Genomic DNA, 22,192 nt, shown 5'->3' with positions numbered 1-22,192 from the left:
CTCAAGGTGGTGTTTGTACTACATAAAATTGCCAAAATAGTTTTTGTATATAGCCATTTACAAAGGAGATTTTTATTAAGGGAAAAAGAGTGAAATATGCGACTATGCACTGGCTGAGTAATGAAAGTTGACTGGTTGCTGTTTTCGTGATATGAAGACAGCTTGTCTTTGATAGACTCTGGCCAGAGGATGAGATATTCAGCTGTGACAGTAAACAGACTACTCTAGAGAGACCAGGTAAGTGCATATGTCAGGTGCAGGCCAGGTCCTGGAAGATAGAGGACAACCACACTGGCCCACGAATATCCATCTGATTCATTTACTTGAAGATTGAAATAGCCATCTACGATTGCTCAGAGGATATCTAAGGTAGAAGCGGAGTTGTGGAGTGCTCTATTTCTGTACCGTATGTAGAGATACTGTGGTGAGTTCACTGTTGTTATAGGTTGCATTGTATCTGTGGTGGATATGTTGAGGGGAGGAGTCTTATTCTTTTGTTAAAAGAGGCTTTAGTGCAGATTGGGGACAACCTTATTGTTCTGTGATGCACTGATGAAGTCAACAAATGGAAGTGTTGATTTTCTAGCTGCAGAAAGCAGTACCACACAGTGCTAAGATTATGATGCTAACCTCAGAACAATTGAACACCTTTGGGATAATTTTGCTAATGCCATCAAGAGGAGTCTAGTGCTGCGAGTTTACCTTTGCCAGCAGTACAAGTAGAGTGGCAGAACATGCCACAGCAGTCTACCCAGGGGCTGATCAGGTATATGTGTCAGTGCTGCCAGGAATGTGTTATTGCTTAGGGTCCATACCTGATACCAGCTTTGTAATGTTTGCTTAATAACTGTGCCACATTTCATTCATAGATAAAAGATCTCGTTCTTGAATCTGTGGTTTGTTTTCAGTGATCTTATCTGTATTTAAAAATATTTTGATTAAATCCATTAGACCTGAGTGTTAAGTTTTGTTTTGTGCATCAGTATACATGACATGCTGTGAAGTGTATTTCTACATAAATGTGGTATATTATGTTTTAAATTGGAGTTGTACATTTTAATCATGTAAAGCTTGTACATTTAGTCAGCCTGACTGGCTTGCAAAAGAGCTTGAGGAAAGGCCTTGCTGGGGCTATTATCTTGTTACTTGGGGAAATGTTTCAGTTAAATGCTGCATTAAATACCCATAATTGGTGGTGTAATCATACCACTCTGAATGAAGAAGTCAACCAAGATTGCCCTTCTATATTCAGTTGCAACCCAGCATGAAAACCATGTGACACTTCCTGATGATTTTTTCAAATAAATAATTGCCTTCGATCTTAATGTTAAATTTTGCTGTTTTTAACCTCAAGGCGTTGCTCGTTCATAGATGGGTGTGGGGAGGATTGGAAAGAAGATGGCAGGCGAAACAGATGATGCTGTGATATTGCTGGCACACTGCCAGAGACAGCAGGGACACAGTGGTCTGCAACACTGAAGACATTGAAATTTAGGCTTGGGGCTATAGGCTGACAGTGAAGCATAATGGATTAGAATAAGCTGGGAAATTGAGATAATCATTAAATTAAAAGAAGACAGACCTCAGAAATGTGTCTTTTATTGAACATGCACCAATTCAGATTTAGTCAATGAATAACACTTAATAATAACTTGGTGACTAGCTGGAGTTCTTCAGTTCATGGAAAAAGCAGTATTTAAACACAGCTGAGACTTGACACAGCAGGTTAGTTACTAATTGCAATGCATTGAGCACTTATTGTCATTGCTGAACAGCTCAGGTCTCAGTCTCACATTGCATAACCATCAGTTTGTGACGTATTTCACACCACCCTTGTTTGAAAGGGTAGATGCGTGCATTGCAATTGATTCATGATCCTCTTTATATAACCAAAGCTAATTATCAGAATGCCAATATCTCTGTTGCGATAAGTGTTTAAAATGCATTTTGTTAGTGCAGCTTTGAGGAGTTGCTGTAACCAATTAAGTAAATTGCACACAATGTTTACATTAAGGGTTTTCTAATGAATTAATGGTATACCCAACTGATAAATTATTCATATGTGTCTGTATTTTATTCCAAGAAGGATTGTTAGTAATCTGTAAAACGGTGTCTGGTACAATTATGAAAGCATTTGCTGTTAAAGCAATTTTTTTTCTACTAAAAACATTACAATATACTTAAGTGAGCAAGCCTCTGAAAAGTCACAGTGTTTTATTATCTTCAGTCTTTTTCAAGGTAATTGTTCTTACAGTATTTCATTGTGCCTTGAGTGTCTTGGAATACTCACTTGTATGCCTGGAGAAATCTACCTTGGTTCCACCTCAGTGTGTCCCTACTGGAATTGTGGACAGTTCTGCTGGTTTTATTGAGTCCCCCGATAGTCTGTCATTTGAAAGGCCGAAGGAACTTAATCTTTTTGAGCTTCAACAAAGATGATTGAGAGGGGACTTGATACATGTATTCATAATCCTCAAGATAATTGATCAATTGAACAGGGAAACATGAACTAGAGGACACTTGTCACATTTTAAAGTGAAGTGCATTTTAAACTGGTATTACTATTTTTTCCAAAGGTTTGTGGTACTATGTGGGGGATATTACTGAGCCACATTGGCTGGATGCGGATCCTGGAATCAGTTAGGTACTAACTACCAGACGGGCTAAGTTTGCAGAATGGCCTCCTCTCATTTGTAACTTTTCTTCTGTTATTATCTGTGTCATATCTTCTCAGTATTGTATTGGGATCATTTACCTCTACAGATATATGCTGTCTTATGGTATAAAGACTTTGTGATGGCTCAGCATGCCTCTTTCATACAATTGATATCTGGGTGCCAGGGGGTTATATACCCTATAACATGTTGTTTTTGAGTATATATGTTGAGCATCAAAAGACTATTATCACCAGTATTACTGGTATAATTAATGAATTTATTTTTCATATAAAGAAGGTATACAGATTGTGGGTATTGATAAAATATTTTTGGTGGCATTTTGATTAACTGACCATTTGTGACTGTCATATTTGTGCCTTTGACTGTTGCATAGCCATTAAACTATCTCATTAGTGAGAGACATGAATGTGCACAGGTAATGAGGAGATTTAACCAGCTGAATGTCAAGCCTGGCTTAAATCAAAGAAAAAGGCCACAAGTAGCCCATATACCCTGCTTGTCAAAGTACAACTCCTTCGTACCGTCAGTATTTACAGGTTGGAATAAGTCCTTGCACTGTTGCTCACCCTCTTGGATGTTCACAGCCAGCAATTTCTATCTTGGCAAGATATGACAGACAAATACCATCTGTCAGTGGTAGGGCACGATCTGGGAGACCACACTTGGACACTTGGAGTCGATTAAGAGGTACAAGTTGGATGGTCTGGGGGGAAAGTCTTTTCCAGGCTCTGCAATACAGGATGTGCAACTTGCTCCAAAGCATTAGGTCGTAACTTGTTGAGCCCCATGCTGAACTGTGTTGGTTACAAATTTTAATCAAAATAATTAATTTCCCTAGGTCTTGTCTGTTAAATTAAATGCCAGTGCAAATGATGCAAAATGATAAATGTGAAGAATTGTTATTTGCTTTGTAAATTTTATAGTTTCATAGGTGTTTTTTTTAATAAACAGAAAATTTATCAAATCTTTGCACGGGATCCCTGCAATATGATTTTGTAATTGTTCCAGTTACCAACGTGCATATCAGACCATGAACCAATTCACATTAATTAAGCTACTTTTTCCGAAATACCCTTGCCCCTTCATTGCCTTTTTGAATGAAGCCTTTATATCATACCCATCTATTCCTGTGTAGCTCTCAGTTGTAGACTGTTCTGAATATAGCTACATTGTAACTGGTTCACTAGCTGGTTTTTTAATGCAAATCTGACAAATTCTTGAATGAGCTGGGAGTTGCAAGTAATTGTTTCTTGATACACATAGTAGTTTTTGAATATGCCCACCATCAATCATCATGAGTATAAAAATGGAAGTATATCCAGTGTGCATTTTGCCCCTTTTTTATGGCTTTGTGAAGACAATAGCAAACAAGACAAGATTCTTGGTTCATGGGTTGCACACAACAGGCAGTGTTATAGTCTATCCCAAACAATCTGTTAGCATTGACGTGCAACACAATTACTCATTCATTTTCTTTGTGTTTGTATGAGTGGAGGCGTAATTCATCTACATGAGAAGATGTATGGAGAAGTATGTGCAAGTCCAAAACGCTTTATTGCTTTGCCGCTTTCCTGTCCCTTTAAGAGGTACATGCTGGCATTTCCGCTATAGCGTTTTTCCATAATGCAGATTGGCTTCAACACGATTGATTTGATAGGGAACGCTTCTCCATTGTGTGGGTGCGCGTTGGCTCTAACGCTATTCAAGCACAGCACACGTAGTCACTTAGTCAGGTCTAGAGTGAAAATGGTGGCGTGGCAGCCTCAGGTCAGCAGCTCACGCGGGTTTATTCACACACTGCAGTCTTTCTGAAACCTGCACGGGCAAAAGAGTTGTGCGTCTGTGCTCAGCCTCTATATTTTCATTCTTTGGAAACATTGATATAAATATTGGTGTTGCACTGCGTGGCAAGGGTCTGGCGTCCTGCTCGTGGGTGTGGTGCAAGTGAGCAGAAAAGGAAGCTGTTACTCTGGAACAAAAGGTTGATGTCATTTGCGTTATGGGGTTGAGTAGTTTATGTTGTTAAAAATGTTTCTTACGAACAATGTTGTCTCACCCTGTAATAATATTATTAATATAATAATATTATTTCTGTTTATTTGTGGTGAGTGTTAGAATATATTTGTAAATAAAATGTATGTTTATGTTCTTTTTGGTAAGTTAAAAATCATAGTAGTCTATGTTGTTAAAAACATTTTTTTGAAAAATGTTTTCTCACCCTCCTCTGTAGAATTTATCATCGCTTAGTAATGTAAATACTAATGCATATTATAGCAATTTAATCTTTTATTTCACTGTTTTCTGTTAAGAATTATCACATTAGTAATTAATAATAGAACAAATACCTTCATTATTGTGAATCCAAACTCTACCTCCTAACTCCTTAATTCTCATTAAACAAATGTATTGCTGTAACACAGTGTTTTCTAGGAACACAGCAGTCACATTATAGCAGAACTACCTGTACTTTGTTGTTCTTCCCAGAAATCTACAGTTTTCTGCAGATTTCTGAGGAATGTGTCAGTTACAGATAAGTGTGTCATTCCCAGCATTGGTAGGATCCAACATGGTGGGCTTTGAAGAATGCTTTATATTGGACATATTTCTAAAGGTAGTGTTGCAGTAAAGAATCATTGTTATGACCGTTGGTGACAGGAATAAGAACAGATTAAAAGGAGCTATCCGTTCAGCACCACAGCTTTTACTGGCACCTTTAAAACACTAAGGAAAATCAACAACAGGATGTATTCTTTACTGGTCATCTCTTGCATGAGCCACAATGGGCATTCAGGTGTATGTTCTTGAATATTAATAAACCGTGTACTTGTCACCTTTTATTAATTTTGCTGTTCCCTGGAATACAGTAGCTCATCGTTCACCAGCTCTATCTGTAAGTGCACCATGGCATCGAAGAATGCAGTTCGTTACTAGTGTTATTAGCTTTTTTATTTTTTGTATCTACTCTGGAAATGTCATCATGTCTAGGATCAAACATATTGTTTACAGTAGAGGTTCCAGCTGGAATCCAATTTCATGGTCCAGTAGACACAGCTTAGAGAAGGTGTGATATGATGTTTCAGGGGTTCTGTAGGAAAAGCAGTGCATGTGAAGGGCCGGTTTGTTTGAAATCAGGGTCCACTTGACTTGCCTTGGGATCCTGGGCCAGCAAAATAGTTCTCTTTCTCTTTTTTTTAATGTATATACAAATATTCCAAAAGGAATGAATTAACATAGTTCTTAGTGTTGCTAAATAACATAGAATCTACCCTTTTCACTTTAGTTCAAAGACAGCAGAGATGAGTATTTCCTCTTCTAAGATTCCTCCATGTCACATGAAAATCTACAGTATATTCTAAAGCGGTTTCCTTTTTGACAGTTGCTTTCAAGGGAAATGGGGCCTCTTTGTAAGCATAGAATATAAATGGATATTGTTTATTAGCCTTTATACCATATACAATGCTTCTTCTCCAATTATAACTTTAGCAGCCCTTTTAATCTTTTTTGTGTCAGCCCTTTGTTTGGCTTCTTAAAAGCAAGATGGGGAAAGTTGTTGTAAATATACCCATAGAGTAGGTTTTTGCTTAAGGAATCTTCCAGAAACAAAACCAACAAGTTTTACTAAAATAAATATTTTTCTTTGTGTTTTGGCTAAGAACAAGAGCAAATTATTATTTGATAATAATTACTCTGCATGGATTGTTAAGGTGAAATTTAGTTTACTATATTGTTTACATCTTGAGTGACATTTTTGCATCCCTTGACTGCACACTGGACAATGAGGAAGTATAGACAGACTCCTCCAACCTTCCTGTTTTCCAACCGCTCGTGTTTTAACCCATCGCAGGTACACAGCACCTATTGGAAGAGGGGCATGTCCCTCACCAATGCATGACTGCAAGCACTTGTGGGACAGCTGGGATAGGCGTGATAGCCCTGACCGACTTATCCCATCTTACCCTTGGCAGCACTTAGATAATTGTGTGTCATGGCTTGGGGACACACAATTGGGCTGTGCCTTGATGTGTTATCCATGATGATCATGAATAGGAGAGGGGACGCACCCTTGATGGAGTCCAATGCCCCCCTTGAACGGGCTCGACTTCACACCACGAATACAGACACAACTCTCGCGCCGCAAATACAGGCACTGGATGGCAAGCTTAAGTGGCCCAGGCCCTCCAAGGTCCCGCAGCCCCTCCCACAAGATATTCCGGGGTTCATGTCTGTAAGTCTTCTCCAAGTCCATAAAACTTGTGTAGGCAGGGGTGGCGAACTCCCCTGTCCCCTGAAATATATTTGAGGATAGAAGTGTTGGTCATCTGTTCTTTATCTGATCTGACAGTGATCTGCAGCGCACCACTGGAGAGTTTGACAGCTGACTGACATGATTTGAGATAAGTGTCGGCACGTCCAAATCTCAGATCAAGGTTCTTTCCTAGAAAATGATGGATTGCACCTTCCAGGTGAAGGGTGAACTACTGCCCCAGGAGGAAGCGTTTAAGTACAGTTCTTCAGGGTCTTGTTCTCAAATAAGGGTAGAGGGGATGTTGAGATCGATGGTGAATTGGTGCAGCAGGTGCAGTAATGCGAACACACGACCAGGTGGTAAAGTGAGAGCTGAGTTCTTAGATGAAGCTCTAGGTTTACTGGTCAGTCTATGTTGCCATCATGACATATTCTCACCTGAAGTCATGAGCTTTGGATGAGCATGAGATCACCGCTACAAGCAGTGGAAAAGAGTTTTCTCCATCGAACTGGCGGGCTTACTCTTCATGACAGGATGAGGAGTTGGGCAATGTGGGAGGACCTTAGAGTGGAGTCACTGCTCCCTTGGGCTGAGAGGAGCCAGTTGAGGTAGCTCTGGCATCTGGTGAGGGTGCTCCCCGGACAGCTCCCGTCGGAAGTGTACAGAGCACAGCCCACTGAGAAGAGACCCCCTGGGCTGATCCCAGACACGCTGTGGAGATTAAATCTCAGTTGGTCTGGGAACACCAGGGAGCTGGAGACTCCTCTTGGAGAAGGGAAGTCTGCTCTGCTCTCACAGCTTGTTATCATTGCGACCCTTACCAGGAGTAGGTAGTTGGAAATTGAGATGAGGTGAGGCTGGGGAATCCTGGTCCCAGCTGAGCCAGTGATAACAGATTGTAGAGTTCAGCGTGCACTTGGGAAGGCACCTTTACTAGTTGAGCCACTCAGGGTTTCTGATTTTGGCCTTTTAATTTAATGTATACTTGTTTTTTTCACAAGTTAACTAGTGGGTTTTAAAATTAAACTATGGCTTGTTTTTTTACATGATTACTGCCCTATTATTAGTGTAGATTGACCTTGGTTCAATCAAAATGCTAGTGTACAAAATTCATTTTAATGAGTTATTGATTATTCTGTGTAATTCACTGCAGACTGCAACTTCAGCTATACCTCTCTTGTGCATTTCAAACCACAACAGTAAAAGTGACATGTACTAAGTAACTTGTAAAACCTCCAATTTATGAAATTTCCAGGTATAATAGAAATATTGCTCTCCACTTCAAGGCTAGCAACAGTTGAAAAGGATTAATATGATTACAAATTTAGTAATTGTGAATTGAAAATATTTGCTTATGTTATTTTTGTAACGGAAATTATGCCTGTCTTCAAAAAATCAATCTTGTCCCCTTTAATTATGTGGGGAGTTTGAAATTTTAAAACTTATTACAGGCCAGCCAACATCAGTAATATAATGGAACTATGTGGTCACCTGTAGAGAACCATGCAATAAAAATCTTTATTTAAATGTGTCATTGTGACCTTAGGGAGCTCACCTGATTTCATAATTGACTAAAAAATCTCAAAGAACAGCTTTAAATCAAAGGGGCCTTTTGATTTACTCAAAGGCTTTAATTGGCTGAAAAAAGTCTGACAAGCAGATGGGCTGAGCAGAATATTGAGGTCAAGTGTGCCCACCTTTGGGCAGAACTGACCTTTATTGAGATACATGACTTCTTCCCTTTGCAGCGTTTCAATGACTTGTTTATTGTGCAGAGGCTACCCAAAGAACAATACTGCTGTGCTTATCCAGCACAATAATTAGATTCTGTATTATCCTTTAACGGCAGCACAGTGGAGCAATGATGAGTATTGGGTTCTGTTTTGAATCTGGGGTGCTATCTGTGTGGAATTTGTAAGTTCTTCCCGTGTAAGAGTGCATTTCCCATGGGTGCTCCAGTTTCCTTCCACAGTCCAAAAACAAATATACTGTTAGGTTAATTGGCTTCTGGGAGGGTGGCCCCAGTGTGACTGTGTGCATGTTTGTGGGTGCCCTGCAGTGGACTGGTGTACCCTTCCTCGAGTCTGTTGCTTACTGGATTGGGCGCCAGCTCTCCTGTGACCCTGAAGTAGATGGAGCAAAATGGATGGATTGTATAAAAAAATTAATAGTGTAATAAAGATTTTAATTTTGGAATTCCCAATCATTATTACATATTCATCCAAATGCTGTAATTGCAGTTAAGTTAGAATTAAATTCCGCCCTTGTCTTCTGGTTATAATGCCGTTAAAAACACAATAATGAGCATTTCCTCATTTTTTAACTATAGTGCTTTTCGGTAACAGATATTTCAAAAAATATATAAGTACCATTCCCAAGGTGTTTTTATGACTGCAGGGTCCTGCTTTGTATTTTGGAATTTAGGATTTTTTCCTTTTAAAAAAACAGATTCCTGAAAAATCCCACAGCACGCTATGGAAATAAAATCTTTTTAATTTATTCATGCTGTGTTATTTCAGAGCCCTGGTGTGATGTGACTTTTTTTATTTAGTCCTATGATTGTCCTTAAGCTGTTCACTTTGTGCTCTTCTTATCTCAGGGCTGAGAATTTACACCGTCAGACTTGCAATCCCGTCAAAGGTTTTTGCTGCAGTTATTTGTGTGTGGCATATACCGTGTATAATATACTGTGTATGTATTCTTTCCAGGTTTTAATTGAATTTCTGCCAAGCAAGGCTTAGAAGGAGGTTATTCAGTTTTTCTTGACTCATTTCATTAACAAAACATCTAAACCTTTGTTCATCCCTGGCTCTCTCTCTCTGTTCCCGTGCCTGCTCACTCTAGCGCTGACAGTGCAAGGTTAAGAAGAGTGTGTGTGTGTGTGTTAGTGGAGGCTTGCATTTTAGTCGTCTGCACTACTCTCTGGCTCTGACTTACTCATTCCTGCTTGTGCACCAGCACACTGACATACACATGCTCTTGCACTCAAGCACGCAGGCACACACGCTGACAGGCACACAGCAAGCGGAGGCAAGGCAAGGGCACCAACCCTGCCTTATTCCCCTCCCTCTCGCCCTTTTTTTCCACACCTTCCAGAGGGACTCTCATTTTACCCACCCTGGTTTCCACCTTTGAAGCAAAGCTGGGATTGCAGCAGTGGAAATTGGAGGAGGACAGAGGTGGGTACTGTATTACAATGGCTGTGCATCATGCTCATCTCTTATTTATTTATGAAGTCTCTGTAAATGTCTTTCATTCTATCTTTTTATTTTCTGTCTGCAGTCTTCTGTCAGTCTCTTGTCTTGTGCTGAGCAAGAGAACGATGCATGCTGATTTGAGCGTTTATGCTCTATACCAGTAGCAGATGCAGTGCAGCAGCGGTCTTTATCAAGAGTGCCCTTCTCTCTCTCTCTCACTCGTTTTCTCTGCACTTTCCCTGCTGCATAGAGAGGCATCTGTGCATACCATATTACACAGGGGATGTTACTGCTTTCCTCCTCGCAACCCCATCATGTTTAATGCAAGTTATGTCTTCCATTAGTCTTAGAATCTAGCTTTTTGATGGAAGGAAAAGTATAAAATAAATGTGTATACTGTATGTAGTTAAAAACAGTGCTGTTAACCCTTTTGTTCAAGTGACTTGTGATTCTAACAGCCTATTCTGATTAAGCTCATGATTTATGACACCCATCTGTTGCAGGATAGAAGTAGCTTACAAAAATTGGTATGCCCAACTTAATTGTTTTAAGAATTCGTACTAAAATGTTTTAAAATATTTGCTATTATCTTTCAGTAATTAAAGCTTTTTGTTTGCTTCAGGAATGCTTATAGTCATGCTCTTTTGGTTTCGGATGCATGCTACGATCATTTCTCACTGTATTGTTTTGCTATGTTTCTGGAAATGCCTGGTGTTGGTTGATTAGTTTTGGGCTGCGTTCCAGTGCCGTGCTGGTAGGTGCAGGTTGCAGTGCTTTGGTGCAGTAAGTTGCCTAATGCAGCAGGGCACAGAGCAGTTTTCTGAGTTTTGCTGGGAAAGCTGGAAGTTGGAGAGTTGACGCAGTTTCAGCTGTCTGTTTCTGCAGTACAGCCCTTGAGTTCATTAGTGCCACAGTTTCTTTTAAACACGGGCAGTTCTGTGTTATTTTTCTTCCTCAAATGCATGCTCTCCGAATGAAGAAAACGATTAGAATCACTTTTTGCAATTGCAGGATCTAGCAAGGCAAAGGTTGCCACTTTTGTTTTATAACGTACCTTTAGAATTCCTCCTAAAATCTAGATTTTTATTTAGTGATGTATATTGGTTAGTATGAATTGTTAATGTGATTCTAAATATTAATGTTAATAGTATCCTATTTTACTTTATATTTATGAGCTACTGTGTCTTTGCTACTTTAAATGTAATATTAATCCTTTTAAGGATATAAGGAACAGTAGCAGACAGAACTAAGAATACAGGAATTTTCTTGGGAATTAGATGATCTACATACTGATTTGTAAAAATATATTGGAGCCACTTGCTTCTTTTATCCAACACTTACGATGGAAGAATTTCAAGTGGCTGCAGGGTTTTGTAAATGCTAATGATTCAGTTCCAGCTGTTTTTGAAGCTGGTTTGATGTTTTCCACAGCTGATAGAATGAGGTGAAGGGAGTGTTTCCCAGAGGTTCACCCTAGCATTGCCAAGCTCATGTGCAAGCTCATGTGAGTCCTGTCTCATTGAGCCATGCTCACAGTGATATATTTGATGCCTAGGACAATATTTGCTCTTTACTGTTGACTTTCAAAAAAATCTATTTTTGTTTTACAAGTTCCATACTGTATCTATGTATTGTTTAGTAAACAGGTTATTTGATTTAAAAGGAAACAATTATTCATAAATTAAACAGAATACAGTAATATTGTACACTAGGTGATTTTCAGGAGTTTTGTTACTGTACACATAACTGAAAATAAGCATTAATGCATGATTAACTACTGACAATTTGTTGTTTTCTGTTATTCACATTTTTCGGTTTTATTGGAAAACATCATATCTGAAGCAAAACGTTTTTTGTTTAAATTTTGAATTTCCATGGTAAGAGATTTTTAAACATTTCTGTATGGGTCTACATGTACAATCGCAGATGTAAATGCTGTCACTCTTCATCTGAAGTGTTCTTCAATTGATTTAGTTGTTAAATATTGTTTCTTAATATCTACTGGATGTTTATTGAATTGTTTCATTTTAGCCTGAAGAAGACTTAGTAGTTGTGCCCTTTTCCTTTTTATAAGAGAGGCACAATACACAGTTAGCACCCAGTTCACGTATTGAAAGTCTACTTTATTAAGCATAATTTACTAAACTACACAAATTGTTTAAATATGTGTATGTGAAATTAAAAGTGTCAGACCTTAGGTCTTACTTGTGCAGGTGGCCTACATGCACATTTATTATGTTTGTGTATAGATTTAATCTGTTGTCAGTATGAGTGTGTGTGAAATCGTGGAGGGAGTGTGTTCACTCTGCTTTCTCCAATGCTGCCTTCCTGAAGCTTAAAGTAAATGGGGTTCTTGTTAATGTGTCATAGACATACTGTTTGAGTACAGGTAGCCATGCATACAAAGCTGAACGTTCTTATTGTACTTGCATATTATTATATCTGTTGTTCTTTGTACTTAAATGTAATGTAAAAATGCAAGTTGCCCTTCTGTGAAACAAATAGTTATACTTATTTATTACTAAATGGAGATGCCAGATTAAGTAAAGCAGGTATAAGAGGGGAAAAAGATCTTGTTTCAAGTGTCACTTGATTCAAAAGTGAAATTTGCTTGTTGGCTTCAGGTTTCTCCTGTTTCTTGGTGCTCTGCCTGCTGCACTGTATTAAATTGAGCATTGTGAGACTGCGTTTTCTGATTTAAATGATTAAATAAAGAATGTATTTACTCATTCGAGTGTTAGCATGGTAGATTTGAACTGAAATAAGTTTTGATTTTTGTTTTGAAGTTACTGGGAGAAAAGAAAGATGACAAATTGGTTTGACAAAATGTTAGTGTATGAATTCTCATGTTCATGAGTCACATCATGCACATCAGGTATATCTTAAGCTCAAAGGGAACACCCTTAAGCAGATTTGTTTTGCTGTCCATTTCCTAGCCAAAGTTAAGTTAAGAATAGCTAACACAGAGCTGACATTAACTTAACACAAAAGCAGGAATAATCACATGAATTTGCGTTTTCCTTTTTAAAATGACCAGGGTTCACTATATTTAAAGAGATATTGTTTAAATAGCTGAAATTCCCCCTAGAGGGATACGTTTCTTTAGCACATTAAAATGTGCTGAATTGTCTCACTTATTTTGGTGGTCAGAAGCCAACAACTGAATTAGTACCTGGAGAGAGTATAGCACCTTAAGCATCTAATTCAGTTTTCTCTTGTGTTTAGGTTAGTTCTTAATGAAACACAGATGGTCAGAGAAGAATTGTATCTGTGTATTATCACTGTGAATGCTTAATAGGATAAAATACATTTTTCTCTTGCATATTATGTTAATTATAGTATTTTTACTGTCATGTTTTTTATTATACAAGCAAATATTTCGAGGCTTTCCCTATTGGAGAATTTCCTCTAAAAAGATGCTTTATGGAAAAAGTCAGATTGAGAAAGCGCTGAAGTTTTTGCTTGTGCTTGTGCAGTGGTTGGATTACTTTACATAATCTGGAGCAATTGACAATACTGAGAATCGGCTTTAGTGTGAAACTTTATTCCAAGAAATTTTCAGATTGCTAAACTCATTCAACTTTTTAATGTAATTAAAGGGCACTAAAAACCCCAGAGTGGAATGAATTTCAGTTCTCACGCAGGTCAGGAGGCGTGATCCCAGCTGGTCTCGTGTGGCCCTCTGCCACCTGCCACTGCTCTCGAGGCTTGACCTGGGAAGGGGAGCAAGTTTGTAAACTTTGCTGGCAGTTTGGGTTTGTCCTTGCAGTGCGCTCTTTCCTGGGACTTTGCTTCTCAGCTAAATAATAAGGAATGCAGAAAGGAGAACAGATTCACCCTTCATAGCATAAAATGAATAATGCTTTTGAAATAAGTTGCAGGGAGCAATCAAGGGATGGCTGGTGGTGCAGTGTTTAGCATTGCAGCCTCACAGTGCTGAGGCCCTGGGTTCAATTCAGGACCTGGGGTGCTGTCTGTAAGGAATTTGCGTGTTCTCCCCGGGTTTATGTGAATTTTCCTCCAAGAGCTCCAGTTTCCAGCTTCTCCAGTCCAAAAACATACTGGTAGGTTAATTGGCTTCTGGGAAACTTGAAATTTGGCCCTGGTGTGAATGTTTGTGTGTCGGGACTGCAATGGACTGGTATCCCATCCAGGGCGTATCCTGCCTTGCACCCATTATTTGCAGGAGCTGGAAGATGTGGTTTGACAATAGATGGATGGTTGGATGAATGATAACAATTACAATTTCAGTTTGCACAATGTCCATCCTCTTCTTTTCCTTTTTCCTTTTACATATCATATAAACTAAGTAATCAGCATTACTTATTTTTTTAACAACCAGCTCTGGCTGCCATTCGTATTTACATAAGTATTGTATTTTGATATAAGTCTGTTTCTTACTTTACAGATTGCTTCCCAGTGTAAAATTGACCCTGTTTAGCCCCATGCGGTCTCCTCACCATTGCTGTAGAATCCAGGGAGATATGCTGTCATGGTGCACCCTCACAGTACTGCAGAGCTGAATGAGGCTTAGCTTTTTTTAGTGAGTTTTGATTTCAGAAGACCCCAATTAGCTGGAATACCAGATTAACCAGTGTAACCTTGGGTGAATGATACTAGTCCAAGATAAAGGTAAGCTGGTCACTGAAATCCATGTCTTTACAACATCATTGCAGATAGGTTATACAGTCAATCCAATAATGAAATATGTAGCAAAATGTCTATATTGAAAGTGGAAACCCTGAGGGATCCAGTAAGACAATTCATCATACACTGCAGTGTTGCAGAGTGTATTTGGAAAGCCAGTGGTTCACGGTATATGTATATCATACACATGCATCCATGTATGTCCAGATCCAGTATGCACAGATGTTTCCTGCTATTGAATAATTGTTACTTAGCCACAAACTGTTTTGCTAATTGTAGCATACTACACTGGTTTTGTACTGCCACAATGGTATAATTGTGTTTGTGTTAAGAATGACTATCCAAGCATTTCTCCCATTTCAGTGTCTCTCTACTCTGGTTGCTAGATTATCGTGGAAGCCCTCCCTAACTCCTTTACTTAACATTGTCATGCAACAGACCACCCCAAGGAAAGGTGGCACCTTGAGTTAAATTCTGGGATGTATTTAATGGATTCCAGTATATTGTGTGTTTGTGCGCTAGTGTGTACTAAAACCTAGCAGTCCAGCGCCTTTTTAAGAGGTTTCTATCCTGTAGGTAAACATAGCAGTTCAGTTAGGCTATTCATCATGAACTGATGCATTAGGTTATTAAAGAGAACACAGTGCCTTCTTTGGGATGCATTAAAGAGCAAATGGTTTACACGCTTCACTCTGTCCAGAAGTGTAATTGATGGATTTTAATACAAAGTGCAAATTGCCGTCTTGAGAGGAGTGGTTTTGAAAGCCCTCTCTGTTGTTTAGTGTGCTGGTGTTTTCCCAAGACTGCTCTTTGCCTAACACAGGAGGCTGTGCTAATGGTTAGGGACGTTGCAAGCTAGAGACTGTATTTGTTTATTTCAGCGTTGCATAAGAACAGCAACAGCTCAGGTCAACAGCCTACAAAGGAACACTGGCAGTAGATACCCTTGGACAAAGAACTGTTCATCTGATATGGACATTTCGTAGCTTCTCTGAAGTGAGGCACACACTTCCCTGTGAATTTCATGGTCTGCCTTGTTATGAATTTACTGCAGCTTTGGAACTTTACAGCCATCGTTTAAGGTATAGGGGATGGGCTTGTGACAGTGATGGTTAATTAAAGAGTTATGAATTCAGTCCCATTCTAATGCGTAGCTGTGGTGCGCAGGGGAGCCCCAGTGCTCTGTGGGTAGGCTTTCAGCGTAGTATCAAATGTTGGCAATGGTTTGCAGCAGTGCTGGATGGAATAGCAGCTGAAGTCTTCTTCTCTGTGTGTGTTCCTAAGTACATCAGTCTTCACTGTTGTGAATCTATTCCCACTGGCGTTCTGTGGTTGTATCCCAGTGAAGGTGTGAATGCAGGCAGTGTTTGAAACGTCTCGTTTCAGCTTTACAGTAAGTACCGTATGTGGTTAGGCTCCAAATTCAAATCCAATTCAAATAACATTGAATTGATTAAAAAAATTAACAATATAGTAATAGTGTTTCAGTTGGACTGATGAATGGCAATTTATACTGACTCGCATATTAAGAATGTTTAGTTTCTGGTTGTTGTTTTTTGATGTATTATTTCCTAAGAAAATATCAGACATGGTGGCAGATTTTTATATTATCTACTTTTTGAGTGTTTAGACCAATCAATTAAAAAAATAAGATTAAATTGGGTTAACCAGGGTTATTTAATCTCTGCTTTAAAAAATGCCTCCTTTGCTGGTGTGCTTATTATTTTCATGATTAGAATTACCTCTCTGGATATTCTCCTGGAGAATTCATGGTTTTGTTCTCTTTCTCACTGTTACGTTGGCTTAGCAGTTTTCCACAGCTTTGTGCTCACAATTGTACAGCGTATTGTCCAGAGATGCAAATATAATAACTGCAGGACTTTGAGTGTCTCGTGTTTAATGTCCATTAGAAATGTGAAGAAGGCAGTACTCCGATTCTGTTTTCTCTCTGTCCAGGCCTGTTGACTTTGTGTTTGTCTGTAACATAAGCAGGTTCTTTCTAGAAGCTTTCATATTGTAAATGTGAGGGACCAGCTTAGGGGACAGGAGTTTTTTTTTCCCCTGACTTTTTGCCAATCCCTCTGTCTGGCAGCGAAAGATTACAAATGACACCTTCCAGCACTGCCGCTGTGCCTCTAGAAGTGCAGTGCTTTCCCTTTTCTCTCTTCAAATGATGTGTCTGTGGAGCTGACGATAGCAGCTGACACAACAAAAACAGGGCTTGAATATCTCAGCACTGACTAGGAACATTTTTCACTCTAGTCTGATAGGGCAATCTGTAGTGCTGCTGTATATGAGTCATTAAAATGCTTTTACATAGCACTGTGTTTCCTTTGGAATACAATATTTGTGTGTTTTATTAGGAGATATACTGTATATAACATAGCAGTGGAATCAATTGTGTTGAATATTTTAACCTGGTTATAGTGATGCATGTGATACAGGGGCTTTCCTAAATAGTCTCTGTGCTCCTAATGTTTTTAGGTACTTTTTTGTGCCACATCTCCAAAATATAGTTTGTTGTACAGTTGTTTTCTCTCTGTTGTTTGATGCTTTATCTCTCACCATCACAGTACCGTCACAGTATCTCTCACCATCACATGATAGCAGAAAGACTGATATTCAGTGTCTGATACATGAGTCCTGTTTTCTGGCTGTATTCTTTTTCAGCATTTAGTTAAACTCAGAAGGGATTGGTCTCTCCTTGGCCTTCATCATTCTGGCCTCAAGAGACCCTGATCTGCAGAGTTCAGTGTGTTGCTGGTGCTGTGATGAGATGAAACAAGTCAATGTTAAAAACCCTTCACTTCCAAAACCTGGAAATCACCAAGTACTGTACACTGCTGAGTAGCCAGCAAGATCTTAAATGCAGTTACCAGAACTACTGTTTTTCTCAAAATATTGTATTTTGATCTGATCGTGAAGAAATGGGCATCCTTCTTTAGGTGATGACCTAAGTGCTCTACAAGATAGTGTAAAATCCTGTGTTGTTTGTGTGTTCTGTAGACTTTGAGTGGACAGCTTTAGTGCAGCAGTTACATAGTCCAGGCCCTGCTCTTACCAGGACACATGTGCCAGTGCAGGACCTCTGGAAGTGATAATTGACGAAGCACAGCTGGCTTGCAGAGGCACTGCATAGTGTTTTGTAAAGTGCAGTAGTTGCATATGTTTGCTTAGGGATGTGGTGTCCTTAATACTGCACTGTTCAGACTGTTCCCTTTGGCAAAAATATAGTTTAGCCTACTGCACTTAACTATGAAAGCAGTATCTTTACATAACACATGCTATTATTGCATAAAAACACACACATACAGTAAGCCTTCTGCTTAAATCAGTTAGCCCATAAATTTCAGCTTCATATGCTTCACTGAAATTTGCCTTCATGGAAAAAATGCTTTTATGTTTTGTTTCTTACAACTTTTGTTTAGGAACTGTATTTATTATTCTGAACGAATGAATATCTCTTTTTATCTCATTTAAGAAATATCCATCACATCGCGCTGTCTTTTGTGCAGGAGAGAGATGATCACTGGTTTGCCAGTGCTCCAGCCAAGTTATTTTTCTGAGACATGGATGCACTGGAGAAAGATGTTTTTGTGAGGAATTTCCATCTGCAAGCCTGTTCACAGTTTCAAACCTAGCTTTGAAGGTCCTGATGTCGAATGTAAGTGATAAAAGCCATGAAGAGGGGTCTCAGAGTTCCTTAGGAAATAAACAGGATGTATTAGGAAAACCGTATTTGACTAGCCAGATTTGATTATACCACTTATAGATGTCTTTTAATTAACTTGTAATTTTGTGGAATATCTCTAGGTTGTGGTATGCAATGGTCCAGGGTGGACCTTGCCTTGTGGCTTTTAGCCAGGATAGGCTGTAGCTCCCACACAACCCTTAATTGAATCTATGGTTATAAAATGGATGGATGGATCCCCATCTTTGCTACACAGCTCACCTAAAAGACTCCATCTCTTACTGTGCAGTATTATAGCACAGCCCTACAAAGGTTTAGATTCTTGGTGCAAATTCCATAAACACCAGTTGTAGCTGTTCTAGATCAGAGTTATCCTATAAAAGGTAAGGTCTCAGGGGATTGTGACTTTAGGCTTTGAAGAGTGTTTCCCATTGTGAGAGACATCTGTCCCTTCTGTGTCACTCTCACAGCTGTGATATGTGGTGCAAGACACAGGTTTTATCATAATCGATGTGGTAGATGGCTTGGACTGATATGTCCTGAGACCTGTCCTAACTATTTTAAATGTTCTTTGTGAAGAAAATGTTATGCACATAGTATTTTTAATTCATGCACTGATCTACAGTAGGTCTACATTCTAGGTTAGTACATGTAGTTTTTGTTCAGGGAGCAGGTCCCACACTCTGTGTGCTTTGGTTATTAATAAGCATTTGCCACTTGAGGTTTCATTCCCACACGAACTGAGTGTATGTCTGTATATACACATTTATACACGCAGTGTAGGTAATACATCATGGAGATACATCAAATGGAGAAAAACAGCACTTTTGAAACCATTTTTGAAATAAAAACAAAAATGGACTGACTTAGTACGCTTTGCAAGAGGAGGCTGTAAGTCTGAGGCTGGGAAGTGACAGGTAACAGGGAGGGAGACAGAAGGGAGGGAGATAAAGGCTGACTTAACTGCCGAGTAAAGTGTAGCTCCATGCTCTGCAGCTGGGCTCTGACCAATCACAGAGCTGCTGCATGATGGAGCTCTCCAATAGGAGCTGCTCCCTGTCTGTTGCAATATGGGAGAAAGGAGAGCTGATTTATGACCTCGGCTTCTCTCTTTTCTGCTGTCTCATGGCATTTGAATTGCCGCTGAAGAGAGATGGGGAGGCAGAGACTGGATACATGTTGAGGCTTTCAGTTCAGCTCCGTGGCAGATAAAAGCTCGGCCACATGCTTGTCCTTCTCGTTCAGGCTGCAGGGAAGCCAGGGCTGACTGATAGAAAAGACAAGGCAGATTCCACTGGTGCAAAGAAATTGTGCTGCAGGCTAATGTGAAAGGAAATGGATAGTTCGAAATTTAAAAGAGGAAGAAAAGTCTGTTGGTGCCCGCCTTTTAATTATCTCAGTGGTATGGAAGAAGGTTAGATCCGATGAGGTACTGTGCTTTTAGGATGTGGTTGCCACATTGCGGTTAACTAGATGTGAATTGATCTTTTGACTCATATCACAGAGGGTGTGCCAGCCTGAGTAAAACACACTGACTTTATCAGCCTTTTATGTGATGAAGATTGTTTCCATGTACATGACTGAATGTATGCTTCTTAACTAGCTAATTCCCTATTCTTCCCACTGTCGGACTTTGTCAGAACCATCTTCTGTGTGTCTCTATGCCTGATTAATGAGTTGAAAATGCTTCAGGAGTCTGCGACAATCCTGTGTAGTGACACAATTTGGAAGAACTAGTTTCTGTTATGAAGTGTATGAGTGTCTCATGAGGATATACTGTTTTTAAAATAATATTCTGTATTTTGCTGATTTATAAGTAGCTCACAAATGTTCTGCAAGAAGAGATGAATGTGGAGATGTTTGCTAAAAGGTACCGGTTTTACTATCTTTTTTTTCGATAGATCATTTCATCACTTTCTGGTATTTTCTGTTTTTTGCCCCAAAGTGTACTTGGAAAGACATACTGTAGGAGGTTAAGCAGCTAGGTCAGGCACAGTGCCTGGAAGAGCCAATGTTCTGTAATGCTGAACTTTGGCAAGCCCGATTCATCTGTGTCCAGTGAACCCCTTGGAGTGTGGTCTTGGGCTCCTGAAGAGTTTCAAGAAGGTATAGCAGTTGGAGGGTTCAATTGGAATATTGTACAAATGACTGGCTCCTCTGAGAAACAAAAAAGGAGTACTGTAAAAAGCCTAATTGCAGGAACACGTTCTTAGGTCTTAAAACATGAGTACATCAGAATACCAAGTCCAGAGAAGCTGGAAAATTGCTGAATATGTCCCTCATCCCCTGAGAAATGTCACCTTACCTGTACAGTATATAAGCTACATTTTGTAGCTGTCAACTGCAGTGGCTTCAACACATTGTAAAATGTTTAAGTTTGAAGACAGTTCTACTAGGTTGCAATGTCTCCATGTGAAACCTGGAAGCCGAAAGCCAGTTGAGCAATCTTTGAAACTGTTGCAATAAATAGATCCAAACATTTTCCATATTCCTGTTGTGCCGAGAGTCATCCTTTTTACCATGATAGCCCCCCACTGTGTAGCTGTACTGTATGTTCATGTTGACAGTGAGCTAACTGTTTAATCATTCCACATGTGGCCTCTGAAGGGTGGTTTACCCACAGTAGCTGGGGGCTAGCTGCCACAGTGGTAAATGACCCAGTAGCCTCCTTGCTTCTTAGTTGGCCAAAGCTGTGGTCTGTTTCTTTGCTTCTATTTTTTTTCCTGTGTGAGCAGAATGCATGTTGAAGTGTGCTGAGCAATGAATGTAGCACCTCCTCTCCCCCAGGACAGTGTGGAGTGTCTCATATACAGAGTAGTGTTTGCAGGATTTATCTCCAGCTTTCTTTACCAATTCTTCATGTTGAGTTAAGTAAGCAGTACGTAACATCTGTAAGAATGATTTTTTTCAGTCTAGGGGGAGATGCCATCAAAGTTAACGTTCAGCAACACAGCGATTACATTTCATAGTGGTAAAGAAAATCTAGAGGGAATAGAGTTTGAGTTGTTTCAAAGTTCATTTATGATAGAAAACAAATGATTAAAATATCTTAAATTTTTATTTGTGCAGTTATTGTTGTAATGGTATTTTGGCATTTCTTGCCTGCTCTGCACAGACATTTGTTTTAACTGAAACATCTGAATTGGTGTCCTATAATAAATATACAATTAGCTATTGGCTTTATCAACTCTAAATCTGGACCAGGCTAGTGGAAAAGTGGATAAATACATTGATGAATAAGAATTTATGTAATTATGCAGTTTTACAGTGTGGATTTAGGTACTGTTATTGTTCTTTCAAGGATGTGTCTTTTCTGCCTTTTTTTAGATATTTGCCACCAAAAAATACTGTAGTAAAATGCTCATCTTTTAAAAGTTTTTTTAATTGAAGCTGATTTTCGCACCTCTAATGGCTTTCTTGATCTGACTGGTGGTAAGGGAGCTTCCCAATTTAAAGTGATAAGTGTTAATTAATTAACTACTTATTTTTTATGCAAATGAATTCTGAACTGAAAACTCCACATCCCTTTTCGCCCTTGAAAAAAAGTGACTTGTTTCTGAAAATTTGTGTTAGTTTTAAAAGGTGTTAAATTCCTTTGTGCTCGTGTATTTTGGGCAATTACAAAATTAGGTTGAAATAATATATTTTTAGAAAACGGGTGTTTCCTTACAGAGTTCTGTGCATAGCAAATGCACAAACATCAGAATGGATACAGTTCTCATGCCCTTTTCAG

General features: G+C 39.2%; 1 protein-coding gene across 3 annotated transcripts in view; it reads left to right on the top strand.

Moving 5' to 3' along the window:
- Positions 1 to 22,192, top strand: part of kcnab2a (potassium voltage-gated channel subfamily A regulatory beta subunit 2a) — a 141,069-nt gene that overhangs the window by 15,363 nt on the left and 103,514 nt on the right. Inside the window, exon 1 of one of the 3 annotated variants that reach the window (XM_088617488.1) lies at positions 9,861 to 10,103. The exons of the other annotated variants lie outside the window; for them this stretch is intronic. The gene's annotated coding sequence lies outside the window, so the exon portion shown is untranslated. Of the gene's footprint in view, positions 1 to 9,860; positions 10,104 to 22,192 lie in introns of those variants that run through there. 3 annotated transcript variants of the gene reach the window in all.

This window comes from Lepisosteus platostomus, chromosome 23, assembly GCF_059453375.1.
Source record: "Lepisosteus platostomus isolate fLepPlt1 chromosome 23, fLepPlt1.hap1, whole genome shotgun sequence".
Lineage (NCBI taxonomy): Eukaryota > Metazoa > Chordata > Actinopteri > Semionotiformes > Lepisosteidae > Lepisosteus > Lepisosteus platostomus.
Note: the sequence above shows the minus strand (reverse complement) of the source record. Positions and strands in the feature narration are given on the sequence as shown.